Genomic DNA, 14481 nt, shown 5'->3' on the forward strand with positions numbered 1-14481 from the left:
AGATGGTAGAAGAGGAAGAGAGGCAGCTGAAGAACCTCTACCCTGTGATGCCTGACTTAAGTGTGCTGATGCCAGCAGTTGACTAGGTAAAATCTCCTGCCACGACGAGGCAGGCTGCCGGAGGCTGCTGCTGACGTTATTGCCCAGGGAACCGCCAGTGAAGGGATCATGCAGCCTGATCCTGTTCCTGAAAATGAGAGTCAGCCAGAACATGTAGGGGAGGGGGCTGTGGAAGCTGAGAGGGAAGTCCTTGACTAAGCCTCTGTTTAGAAATTTTTGTAAGTATTTTGCTGTTTTGGGGATCTGGCCCTATGTCGCGCAGACTTTGTAGGTATTTTTAAACATTTTGCTTTTTTATTCCCGTTGTGGTGGCGGGTCGTACTTTTGGCCATGCTTGCCCATGTGGCAGGTTTAGCCATATTTTGAAACCAGGGGCTGATTTAGACCTGTCGTGTCAACCTAGGGGGCTGATTTAGAATAGAGGTGGCCGTGTCAACCCAGGGGGCTGATTTAGACTGGAGGTGGTCGTGTCAACCCGGGGGTGTTGATTTAGACTTAGCTCGCTGTCGTGTCAAACCAGGGGGCTGATTTAGACTTAACGCCGCATTTGACTGCTTAACCTTGTTCATGACGCAAGGTATGTTCATCATGTTTAAATCCAACAGGGGCGTACCTTAGGCAAGTTTATCGTCAATCTAGGTCCGGTAGAACGTTGCTGGATCCTGGTTGCTCACAGATCCCTGCGCTCCTTAAATTTTTGCATGCATGCTGGGGCCCTGACTACATCGAGTACTCGGTGTCGATAGCTATCTTTGGGGGTGGTATCAAGGGTAGCTGCGTGAGCTTTAAGCTGTCGGTCAAGCCCCCCTTCGTATGTTCCACAAGCCGCTTGGTGAGGGTTCTCCTACTGGAGAATTAGGTTAGGTATGTTGTAGTGCCATGTGCCTTGTCACCCGCGTTCACAGTTCACAGTCCTGCTGGCAACACTTTCAACGTACCATAGACGTTAAACTGCAAAGTGGTATTTCAAAGAACCCAAAATAGAAAAAGTAAAAAAATCCATTAAAGCGATATGAAGTACCTGGCGCTATCTCACGGGGTTCTAGAGCAACCATGGACCCAGGAAGCTACAGACCACACAACTCCAATAGGGGTTTCATGTTTAAAGAAATGCAAATAAAAACAAGTAGAATAGAAAATTGATAGTAAGCGTACTATATTTTTTTTTTTTTTTTAGGGTTTTTGAATGCAAACTTTGTACACTAAATTCTACTTATTATCAAAAGTGATACTTCTTCAGGTGAAGTATGTTCCATGGTTTGTGTATTAATTGACCATCCATGGTCATTAATCTGTACGCCCCCTGGACAACAACGCCTTCAACCTGGTATGGTCCTTCCCACTTGTAGGCGAATTTGCGTACTTTGTGGTTTCTGGTGTTTTGGAACACCTCACGGAGAACCAAGTCTCCTACCTATAGGAGCCTGATTTTTACGTTCTTGTTGTAGCTTTTGGCGACTGACTATTTGTAGGCAGCAAGACGTATCTTTGCGCTTGCTTGGAGTTCGTCTACCGTGTCCAGGCTCCTGATCATCTCTGCACTATTTGTGGGAAATAATCTGTATACTTCCCTTTAACATGAAGGATTATAACGATATAATAAAGATGATCTATGGTCATAAAATAAAATACATAAGCATAAGTAAAAAGATTTAGAATTAACCTCGGGTCCTTGCAAAATTGGCCTAAGAACAATATCAAAATTGATATTCGCCTATTAGTTGCACCCAAGACGATCTAAGATATACCCTTTGATTATGCTAGAAATCAATCTAAAATTTTCTGTAAAATTTTATTGTCTTTGTGTTTTGTGATGAGAAAGAGGAGGCTAGGTCAGAAAAAGAATTAGGTTAGAAATAATTCTCTACCTTTCTTTTTATATAGACCAAAATCCGAAATCAATTAGGAAAGATTTATATCTCCTAATTTCGGCCAATGTGATCCGAAAATAAGGAATTAAATTTCCTTATTTTTGGTCTTTCCAAAAATATATAAAGTGTGTTAAATTGTCATCTAGTAAGGATCGAACCCATGACCTCTTGGCTTGTGTACCCTCACTATTACCACTATGACACATTCAACTTGTTGATATTAAATACAACTGATTATATTTAATTACGAATTAACAGATTAATTCTTTCAAACTAACCTTATATATATTTAATTAAATATAACTTATTATATTTAATTTACGAATCGACAGTTAATTCATCTCAACTTAATATTATTTAATTTTCATTAAATAATTATCTCATCAACACATTGACTAACTTTTTAGTCATTTTGGGCATCAATGTAATTATATTTCTATAACCACATTTCTCAAATACGTCCTATAGGTGTGACCTTTAGGGACCAGTTGATCACCGCCATCTGTATGATAATAACGTCAAACTTTCTAGCAAGCCAACCGTTATTAGGTAAACGTTAATCAACTGATTAAATATACGAAGTATACCCTTGTGAACCTGTAAGAGATTTACAAATGTTATCACACTAATTTGTGGAGGACACCAGCTCCAACACTATTGGTCGGACTCACTTGGAGGTTTAGTTTTCGGTACTTGTCGTTAGGAGCACCTAGACCAAAACTTAATTTATAACTCTACCAACAACTCTACAATTAGTAAAAAGAGGCAAGTAAAGGTCGGATCCCAAGGGACGGGAATTGAGATGAGATTTTCTATTGCAACTAGTGGTGTCTAAGGGTGTCACAATTTGGGGTTTGAAGTAGAAGATCACTAAATTAAATAGCAATAAAAGTAAACAAGCAAGATGATTAAAAGAGGATGTAAACAATTGATAAAAGGCACTAGGGTGTCATGGGGTCATAGGGGATTCATGGGAATTGATCATACAAACATATTCTCAAATTATAAGCAAGCAATTATTATTGTGATGGATCGAGTTGGTTTATATCTTACAATCCTTGGAAAGTTTGGGTCCCGGAGCCGAATCGATTAGATTGTACAACACCTACAAGTCGACTTAATCTTCCCTACTCAACTATATGCATGGTCTAATGAGACTCGAGTTGGTTTATGTCTTACAAGTCTCATTGAAAAGATAGGTGATGGGTAAAAAATGCAACGATTCATAGGCTCGCATTTCATCAAACATAACATATGAATAAGTTGAGATCACAACAAGCAAGCAAATAAACTATGAAAGCATATTAAATTAAGCATGAATCATCCCCCATGTTAGTTTCCCCTAATTACCCATTAACCCTAGCTAAGGAAACTACTCACTCATTATCATGTTGAACATGCTAGCAAGATTGTCAATCATACCAACAAAGTAAAACATGATGAATAAATGAAAGTGATTAACAATAATTAAAAAGGGATTAAGAGAATTATACCTACTAATGATTCCAATAATAAGGCAAAGAATAATAGAAGTACTTAATGATAGATTGGAAGGTTGTCAATCTCCCAATAATAACCCAAATAATCTTCAATTACCCAAAACAAAGGATGAACAAGAGAGAGATTAAGGAAATGAAACTTGTATCAAAACTTGATTAAATGTTGATTACAAGATTAAAGAGAGATTTGATTGATATTAACTACACTAGAGATTGCTAAGAAGAACATGTTCTTCTAATTAGCCTAATGGGGTATTTATAGTGGGGATTAGTTACATAAATTAGGGTTTACTAAGGGCTTAAATGACGATTAAGTCCTTGAGGAATCGCCGGTCTCAAGGGAGACTCCGGTCTCCTTTTCGCCGGTCTTAGAAAAATATCAGCATCCTTCCTTGAAGCTTGTAGAAGACGAAATGGCTGACAGACAATCCGGGCGTCCAGGGCATGGGACAGGCGGATTCTGGTGATTCTGGACGGGCGTCCAGCTGGGGAAGACGGGCGGATTCTGGGTGTTTTGGACGGGCGTCCACTTGGGGAAGACGCTCGGATTATACCTCTTGGACGGGTGTCTTGTGGACAATCCGCTCGGATTGTCTTACAGCTACTTTCTTTATTCTTTTCTTCCTTTTTCTTCATAGAATCCTTGAGGATTTCCTCGGGGATGCAAGGATCTTTTCTCATCATTGCCCATCTACTATAGTATGTACAAAGGCCTTCTAATCTTGTCTTCTCTTTGATGCTTATTCATTGAATTCAATCAATTTAGCTTCATTTTGCCATGAAAATGCAAGGTTTGCACTCCTTTCCTACCAAGGAAATAAAACCTCAAAGAATATGCAAAACAAAGGACTAAAGACAATAAATGACCCAAATATGCACTAAAAAGCATGGGAACAAGGCTAATTCGGAGACTAAATATGCTCTAATTATGGTCACATCAAATATCCCCAAACCGAACCTTTGCTCGTCCCGAGTAAAGAGGTGACAAAGACTAGGACCGTTATTTAAACTAACCTAATAGAATAGCCGATATGAGACAATTAGCGGGTCTTACTCCGCCCCTTCAACTCACAACAAGACAACCATGAGGTAGGATGCCTTCTTGCAAGGCAAGGTGAGTCTTGCCAAAATGGCGACACATCCAAACATTAAGCACACAAAATCAAGTAATGGATGCGTCTACAAAAGAATAGCCACTTTCCTCATCTAAGTGGCGGAAATTATCTACAAGGGAAGCAATTCAAGGGTGCACATTCCTTCATAGATGCAATTTCTTCAAACTACTAAACCTAGAAGGATACCAATAAATCACCTCCAAATTGTGTCAAGCTAGGGTACCTTTGTCCTCAATCGTTAAATGCATTTGTCAAGAGTAGACTCCCTATGATGTTAGAAACACTGGAGGATCGCGGAATTCCCCCTCTTGCCTAGACAAGAAGAAGGGTCGTTCCCTCTCTACCATGCACAAAAATGGATACGATGGATAAAGGGATTGATAGATATTTGAGTTTCATTTTGGGAGTTTGCTTTTGTTGTTTGTTTTTCCCCCTAATTTCTTGTGGCATATAACATTTGAGAACACTTTCTTGCCATTTCTTTTGATTTTTGGCATTTCAATACTTGACAACTTTCAACTTTTTGTATTTTCTTTTTGAACAATTTCAAAGTCACCCCATATGTAGTGAGGGTGCCTTATATTTGAAGAATTAGGAGTCTATTTTTGCTCCTCTTTTCATTTGATGCATTTTGAAAACTTTCTTTCACTTTTCATTTCATTGAACTCAAATCAATTTCTGTTTGTGCCCATTCCCTTTGATTACAAAAATGTGGTAGAACATGGATGATGGATGCATGCATGGTTTCAAGGGTCACCTTGGAATAAACGGTAGCCAAGGAGTTATCACATCACAAAGTACTCTTGACTAGGCCTTAATCCATGGGTCAAAGGATACTAGCATGACACATCCTAGGGTGTTTTACAAGTATTCTAACAAGCAAAGTCTTAAGAAGAAAAAGCATCTACTAGGGCCTATATACACTTGTCAAGCTTCCCAAGTAGACGGTTTCGCAAAATTTTTCTAACATGCAACTACATGCCATGATGCAACTAACACATATACATCCTAATACAAGTGATTCTACCAACTAATATGCCATATAAACTAAATGCAAGTCCTAAATTCACATTGTTATACCGCATCAATCAAAATAAAGCCACATAGTCATTAACATAAAGAGGAAAAAGGAGATTGGAAAGATCATACCATGCGGTCTTCAATATCCTCATGTCTCGGATGTGGCGTAGTCGATCAATGTGAACAAGGATAGAACAAATACAATATATACAACAATATATACAAGTCTACACTACAAAGGAAATGAACTTGTTTTTGGATTTTTTCAAATTTTTCAATTTATTTTCAATTTTTTTGAAACTTTTTGATTTTTTTGGGTTTTTTTTGAATAAAAGTTAAGTTAGAATTCCCCATCCTCACACTAATATGGGCATTGTCCTCAATGGCCAAAATAATGGGAAATTATGCAAACATGATGCATGAATTCTATACTAAATACAAGCTATACTAATCTACACTACATGATGCATGGGTTTTTTGTTTATGACGGAGAGCGTAATTTAGATTACCTACCGTTGCGTATGCATGTACTTCCCCAAACCGAGATAGACATTATTTCTAATGTCTTAAAGTTGGGGGTAGTTCATGCACACACGATGCAATGCATGAAACTAAATTGTCATTTTGGATTTTCAAAACGGGAACAATGAAATAAGAACACCTCTATGGGGCCGAGGTGTTAGTCCTCTATGTTGCTAGGACTCTCCAACTATGATCAAGATAAAAATAAATAAAGCAAAGAAAGAAGTAGACAAACCTCAAGATGGTAGGAGCCTCCAAAGCTTGCTAGTCTTCCACCATATCATCATTGTCATCATTTTCCTCCATAGAAGCGGACTCATCACCACTTCCCTCTTCACTTCCTGGCTCACTTCCTTCATCATCTTCATTAGCCTCTTCTTCTTCATCATATACCTCTTCATCAACACCCTCATCATCATCAACCTCATCATCGACATTCCCATCTTCACCCGGTCTTTCACCCCTAGATGTGCTTGGAAAGAAGACTTCCCTATCCGCCCAACTAGGCAAAGGACATGAAGGATCAAGTAGTCCTTGCCTAGCTAAATGAAGGAGGGGGTGGATATTGGGCCAAGTATGCATCTACTCGATCATTGTAAGCTTGTTTATGCATCTCTTGCATAAGTAGAGTCATGTAGTCATTGCCCACTTCAACACCTTCGGGTTTGAATTCTTGATATTTGAATGGGTAGGGTGGTGTCACAATAGAGGAGGAGGGCTCTTCAATTTTGCTCCTTTGTTGACGGATAATGTACTCGGTGCCTTTTGAGAGTGGAAGTAGGTAGTTTGTTCTATGAGCACTCAAGCGGCATATCTTGGAAGGCAAAGTGAAAGATCTAGCATCATTGGTGAGCCACCCATAGTTGGTGTCAAGAGGATTATGCTTGACCCACTTGTACTTGTTAATCATGGCATCCATGTCAATGAGATGACCCCCTTTTTTTTGCCACATAGGTGTTATCCTTATTGAAATTTGGATCAAAGTACTTGGCCAAGAGAGTAACTAGACCTCCATTTACGATAAAAGCGGTGCCTTCCTTACCAAAATCAACATTGAGCCATCTTTTCACCAAAAGCCTTAGAGCATTGTAAGGCTTGGTGAATTCCCTTCCAACATTCAAGGTCGACTCAAGTAGAACAAAATCGAGCTTTGTAAAGTGATTAGTGTCTTTTCTTGAAATTATAGTATTCCCGATGACCTTGTGCCACACTCTAATGCCCGGATGGTGGACTAATAGAGCGCGACAAGCATGAAAGTTCTCAAATTTCTTCCCGGAAATCGCCTCCCAAAGAGGAGCGGGGTCATATTTTTCGGGCTTCTTATGATAACGAGGTGTATCACTAAGACCTAATGCTTTACTCAAAATATCAAAGGTGATGCGCCTATTCACATTGGGAAGGTGAAACTCGATATATGTTCTAGTCTCTACCTTAGTCACTTTCAATGAACTCAAGAATTCCAAGGTAAGGGAGGGGTGTGTCAATTCCCTTGTAGTGAACAATTTTCCCAACCTCATGGCTTCAAAGAAGGCTTTTGTTTGCTCAAGGACACCCAATTTGTTCAAGGCATCTTCACATATGAATTTGGTGGGTAGAATGGATTTCTTAGCATACTTGGCAAATGTATCCCTATGGGAGTTAGAAATGAAAATTACCCCCGGATAGTTTGATAATTAAGCAATTTCCGGAGTTGTTGTTGTTGTTGTTATTGTTGCTTTCAAGGGAGGATTTTGTTGTTGTTGAACTTCCAAGTTTGCACTAGCAACCACCATAGCCATTGAAGCTTTCTTTGCTTGAAGGCATTGTTGCCTTTTTGAGAGTGCCTTTGCCTTGAGTGCCTTTGTTGACCCTTTTGTTCTTGCCATTGATGATTATACCAAGAAAAGATTGAAAATATTCAATTTCTAAGTATACCCAAATCGATTTTAAGATGAAAGGATTTGCCTTTGTATTTCAAAAATCGACCCAAAGGTTGAAGATTTTGGTGCTTGGATTGATTATTGTTGTAAAAGGAGTGATTAATTGTTGTTGTAAGGAAGTTTGGATTTGATTTTATTGAATTTGGTTGAGGAAATCTTGTTTTTGGTGATGGAGAGGATGAGGGTTTTGAGGTTTTGGGGTTTATGGGTAGTGTTTTGAATGTATGAATGAATGAACGAATGTGGGAAGGGTATTTAAAAAGACCCGAAATTTTCAAACTGTAGGGGAAAGACGAGCGGATTCCCTTCGGGACGCTCGAATTCTGCTTAATCTGGGTTCAAGAAATCTCGCCTAAAGACGAGCATCTTTCAGTGAAGACGGGCGGATTTCCGCAATTCAGGACGAGCGAATTCTGTTACAGGAACTTTTGTTATGCTGCACTGGCAAAAACACGGGCGTCTTCTTGCAAAGACGAGCGGATTCTTTCAGACGAGCGTCTTCTCTACTGGGACGCTTGGATTCTCTAACAGTCCCTAATTTTCAACTTTGCAGCTCATTTGGACGGACGGTTTCAGCCATAGACGCTCGGGTTCCCTTAAGACGAGCGGATTCCCCTTAAGGACGCTCGGATTCCTCCTAGTCTACCCGGATTCAGTTCCATCCGTGCACTTGCATATCCCGTGTCATTTTCATTCTTCAAATCCCGTGTTCTTCATTGTAGGGGCACTACTAAGGCATGAATAGCCTAGGCAACTGCTATCCCCACACTAAGCTAAAGCACTACACTTCAATAAAATCATTAGTCCCTCCCTCACTTCTCTCAAAAATGATAAATATCTTGATCAAAGCATAAAAATCTAAAAATGACAAAAATGCAATGTAAGAATTAAAATGCAAGTTAAGGAGTTAGAAATATTTACAAATGGTGGTTTGGAGAGGACTCCACCAAACTCTCATCCTTAGTGAGTTGTCATGGGGGCATGTCCAAGGTGTTGTTGATGTTGCTCAACACCTTGAAGAAGTACCCAAAATCTTGTTCATTGTCATGATAAAGATCCTCAATAGATCTTTGCACTTGTTGTCCTTCATGTTGGTCTCGATCGATAGCATTACCAATGTAGGGATTGAAAATCCCTTCAAACTCATCGTCCCAAAGACCACAAACTTCATCTACTTGATCACTAAAGATCTCTTGAGTTGATAGAGACAACTCTCCCACTTTCTTGTCTTGGCCAATGAGGCCATCTTCTTCATTGCTTGACTTTGGTGAGCTTTTCAAGCTCTCTTTGTTACAATTCTCTTGCTATTTGAATGGAGCATCATCGACTTTCTTCTTCCATTGGAATTCCGACTTCTTCCTATCATCCTTCCGGCTATAATGATCAACCATAAAACATGGCTCATGCAAACGGAGAGCTCTCATGGTCTTGTCAAGATTGAAAGTTATGCTCTCATCTCCCACTTCTAGAGTGAGCTCTCCATGATTCACATCTATCACCGCACCCGCGGTGTGCAAGAAAGGTCTTCCTAGAATGATTGGAATATTGGAGTCTTCTTCCATGTCAACAATGACAAAGTCCACCGGGATGAAAAATTTCCCAACTCTTACGGGAACATCTTCCCATATCCCTAATGGTGTCTTCGTCAATCTATCGGCCATTTGGAGTGTGATATTGGTGCATTTAAGCTCTCCCATCCCTAACCTTTTACTCACCGAGTACGGCATAACACTCACACTAGCCCCTAGATCACATAAGGCATTGTTTATCGTGGTGTCGCCAATGGTACACGGTATTGAGAAGCTTCCCGGATCTTTAAGTTTTGGAGGTGAACTCCCTTGAAGTATTGCACAACTCACCTTAGTGAAGGCGATAGTCTCAAGCTTCTGGATCGACTTTTTCTTCGTAAGGATGTCTTTCATGTACTTTGCATAGGCTGGCACGTGATTGATTAATTCCGTGAAAGGAATTGAGACCTCCAAATTCTTCAAAATTTCCATAAATTTTCCAAGTTGGTCATCAAATTTGGGCTTGGCTTGACGACTCGGAAAAGGAAGTCTAATCACAATGTGCTCCTTCTCCTTGGCCTTGTCTTCATTTTTCTTTGAAACTTCTTCTTTTGATGGTTCTCCAACCTTGGAGTTTTACACAATTTCTTCTTTATCACTAGCTTCCACGACTTCATCCTCAATTTGCTTCTCCGGTGCTTCTTACCTCGTACCACTTCTCAAGTGAATGACACTAACTGTTTCATGTCTTGGAGGATTACTTTGAGGTGGTAATTGCCTCTTTTGTCTTTGTGAGCTTGAAGATGCTAGTTGAGTTAATTGGGTTTCCAACATTTTGGTGTGGGCTAGGATGTTGTTGATGGTGATTTCGTTTGCTTTACTATCCTTTTGCATTTGAGTGAAAAACTCTTGTTGATTCTTTTGCATTTGGAAGACCGCTTTTTGAACATCAAAACCTTGGTCATTTTGTTGATTGTATGGAGTTTGATTTTGGTAACCTTGGTTTTGGTTGTAAAAGGGTCTTTGATTTTGGTTTCTCATGGGAGGTGGGGTGTATGTTGGTTGAGGGTTTTGAACACTTTGGCTTTTGTATGAGAGATTTGGGTGGAATTTGGTGTTTTCATTGTAATAGTTTGAATAAGGGGTACCACTCTTGTATGCTTGAAAAGCATTAACTTGTTCATTTGTTCCCCTACATTCACTTTGGTCATGTCCCAAAGTTCCACAATTCTCACATATCCCACTTGGGATTGATGAAGATGCCGTCATGGCATTAACATGATGCTTTGGTGATTTTGAGGCTTCTTCAAGTTTAGCCATAGCTTTTTCGAACTTCAAATTGATGGTATCAATGTGAGCACTAAGTTGAGTACCCAATTGAGTAATAGAGTCCACTTCATGCTTTCCTCCTCTAGTAGCCTTGCGAGGTCTACTATATTATGAATTATGGACCGCCATTTCCTCAATCTTGTTCCAAGTTTGATTGTCGTCAACTTCGGTGAACATTCCATTTGATCCCATGTTGAGAATGTTTCTTGAGTCTTCATAAAGACCGTTCCAAAATTGTTGTACCAAGAACGACTCGCTAAGTCCATGGTGAGGACATGAGCGACAAATTCCTTTGAATCGCTCCCAAGCTTCATACAAAGATTCTTCATCTCTTTGCTTAAAGACCGTAATTTGAGCTCTTAGCATGTTAGTCTTTTCCGGTGGATAGAACTTTTTGTAGAAAGCTAGAGCCAATTTCTTCCAAGATTCAATTCCGAGAGTAGCCTTATCAAGGCCTTTCAACCATTGTTATGCGGTGCCAATTAGAGAAAAAGCAAATAAGACCCATCGAATTTGGTCTTGAGTTACACCGGGTTGAGAAATCGCATCACAACAATCGCAAAAAGTCTCCATGTGAGAGTGAGGGTCTTCACTAGGCATCCCCCCAAATTGGCTTCTTTCGACTAATTGGATAAATGCGGATTTGGCAATAAAATTTCTGGTTAAATGTTGTGGTGTGGGAGTACCATTAGGTAGGTTCTCCTCGGTGGGTACGGAATGTGATGAAAATTTAGGCATTGTGGGTTGATTTTGTGTTGGATTTTGTGTTGGGTTCTCCTCACCTTCTCTTGCAAAAGGGTTGGTGAACTCAATAGTGTTTGGTTGAATATCTACAATCTCACCAATACCTCTCAAAGTTCTCCTAGCAAGTCTTCTATTGTTTGTCAAAGTCGTTTCAATTTCGTGATCAAAGGGTAACAAGTTACCTTGTGATCTTCTAGACATTCAAAATATCAAACAACTCGAAAATAATTAGAACAAACCTTGAGGAGTTTTACTTCCCCAAGGCAAAGAAAGACACAACTAATAACAATACAAGAAAATCTAAATCAAGTTAACACCGTCCCCGGCAACGGCGCCATTTTTGGCACGAACTTACTTGGAGGTTTAGTTTTCGGTACTTGTCGTTAGGAGCACCTAGACCAAAACACAATTTATAACTCTAACAACAACTCTACAATTAGTAAAGAGGCAAGTAAAGGTCGGATCCGAAGGGACGGGAATTGAGATGAGATTTTCAATTGCAACTAGTGGTGTCTAAGGGTGTCACAATTTGGGGTTTGAAGTAGAAGATCACTAAACTAAATACAATGAAAGTAAACAAGCAAGATAATTAAAAAGGGATGTAAACAATTGATAAAAGGCACTAGGGTGTCATGGAGTCATAGAGGATTCATGGGAATTGATCATACAAACATATTCTCAAATTATAAGCAAGCAATTATTGTTGTGATGGATCGAGTTGGTTTATGTCTTACAATCCTAGGAAATTTTGGGTCCCGGAGCCGAATTGATTAGATTGTACAACACCTACAAGTCGACTTAATCCTCCCTACTCAACTATATGCATGGTCTAATGGGACTCTAGTTGGTTTATGTCTTACAAGTCTCATTGAAAAGATAGGCGATGGGTAAAAAATGCAAGGATTCATAGGCTCGCATTTCATCAAACAAAATATGTGCATAAGTTGAGATCACAACAAGCAAGCAAATAAACTATGAAAACACATTAATTTAAGCATGAATCATCCCCCATGTTGGTTTCCCCTAATTACCCATTAACCCTAGCTAAGGAAACTACTCACTCATTATCATGTTGAATATGCTAGCAAGGTTGTCAATCACACCAACAAAGTAAAACATGATGAATAAATGAAGATAATTAACAATAATTAAAAGGGATTAAGGGAATTATACCTACTAATGATTCCAATAATAAAGCAAAGAATAATAGAAGTACTTGATGATTGATTGGAAGGTTGTCAATCTCCCAATAATAACCCAAATAATCTTCAATTACCCAAAACAAAGGATGAACAAGAGAGAGATTAAGGAAATAAAACTTGTATTAAGACTTGATTAAATGTTGATTACAAGATTAAAGAGAGATTTGATTGATATTAACTATACTAAAGATTGCTAAGAAGGACATGCTCTTCTAATTAGCCTAGTGAGGTATTTATAGTGGGGATTAGTTACATAAATTAGGGTTTACTAAGGGCTTAAATGACGATTAAGTCCTTGAGGAATCACCGGTCTCAAGGGAGACTCCGATCTCCTTTTCGCCGGTCTTAGAAATATATGCGCATCCTTCCTTGAAGCTTGTAGAAGACGAAATGGCTGACAGACAATCCGGGCATCCAGGGCACGGGACGGGCGGATTCTGGTGATTCTGGACGGGCGTCCAGCTGGGAAAGACGGGCGGATTCTGGGTGTTTTGGACAGGCGTCTGCGCGGATTGTCTTATAGCTACTTTCTTTCTTCTTTTCTTCCTTTTTCTTCATAGAATCCTTGAGGATTTCCTCGGGGATGCAAGGATATTTTCTCATCATTGCCCATCTACTATAGTATGTACAAAGGCCTTCTAATCTTGTCTTCTCTTTGATGCTTGGTCATTGAATTCAATCAATTTAGCTTCATTTTGCCATGAAAATGCAAGGTTTGCACTCCTTTCCTACCAAGGAAACAAAACCTCAAAGAATATGAAAAACAAAGGACTAAAGACAATAAATGACCCAAATATGTAATAAAAAGCATGGGAACAAGGCTAATTCAGGGACTAAATATGCTCTAATTATGGTCACATCAACTATTCAGTTCCCCTATCATGCATCCATACCTGTGAGTTGGAACTAGAACCTTTAATGGAATTACCGCCTCTGCTCCAAACACCAGGCTGAAGGGTGTTTGGCCTGTCGGCGTCTTTGGCGTGGTTCTGTCTGACCACATTACTAGTGGTAACTCATCTGCCCACGTTCCTCCTAACTCCTCGAACCTCCTCCTCAAATTTTCCATAATGATTTTATTGTTGGGTTCAGCTTGCCCATTGGACATTGGAGTCCTAGACGTTGACTTTTTCAGTGAGATGTTCCACCTAGCACAATATCCCTCCGCGTCGTTTGACACGAATTGTGATCCGTTGTCACATATAATTTCTGATGGGATACCAAACCTGCAGAGGATGTTACCTTTTATAAAAGAAATGACTTGCTTATCTTTTACCTCAGTGAATGCTTCTACCTCTATCCATTTGGAAAAATAGTCTGTCATTGCTAGCATCCACAGTCTGTTTCCTGGGGCCCTAGGCAGAGGGCAACGATGTCCATTCCCCATGTCATGAAGGGCCACGGGGAGATGATTGGATATAGAGGTTTTGCTGGCTAGTGGATCATTGGTGCTGACCTAGGCGTCACACTTTCGAGCGTATTCTAGTGACTCTGCCTTCATTGTGGGCCAGAAGTAGCCATGCCTGAGAGCTTTGTTTGACAGACTCCTGCCCCTACATGGTTTCCACATTCGCCACTGTGGAGGGCATGGAATACGGCCTGTGCCTCTTGCTTATTCAGGCACCGTAAGTAAGGTCCTGCCAGTGATTTTCTGAAAAGTATATCGTCAATCAGTACAAATCTGGAGGCTTT

The 14481-nt window shown here is 39.8% G+C and overlaps 1 non-coding gene across 1 annotated transcript; it reads left to right on the top strand.

Annotated features, from left to right (window-relative positions):
- The first annotated feature begins 11102 nt into the window (after positions 1–11102).
- On the top strand, positions 11103–11209 carry LOC141624521 (small nucleolar RNA R71). The gene has a single exon (XR_012534328.1). It is a non-coding gene; the product is annotated as a small nucleolar RNA R71 (small nucleolar RNA).
- The last annotated feature ends 3272 nt before the right edge of the window (positions 11210–14481 follow it).

The sequence above is a fragment of the Silene latifolia genome, chromosome X, assembly GCF_048544455.1.
Source record: "Silene latifolia isolate original U9 population chromosome X, ASM4854445v1, whole genome shotgun sequence".
NCBI classification, from domain to species: domain Eukaryota; kingdom Viridiplantae; phylum Streptophyta; class Magnoliopsida; order Caryophyllales; family Caryophyllaceae; genus Silene; species Silene latifolia.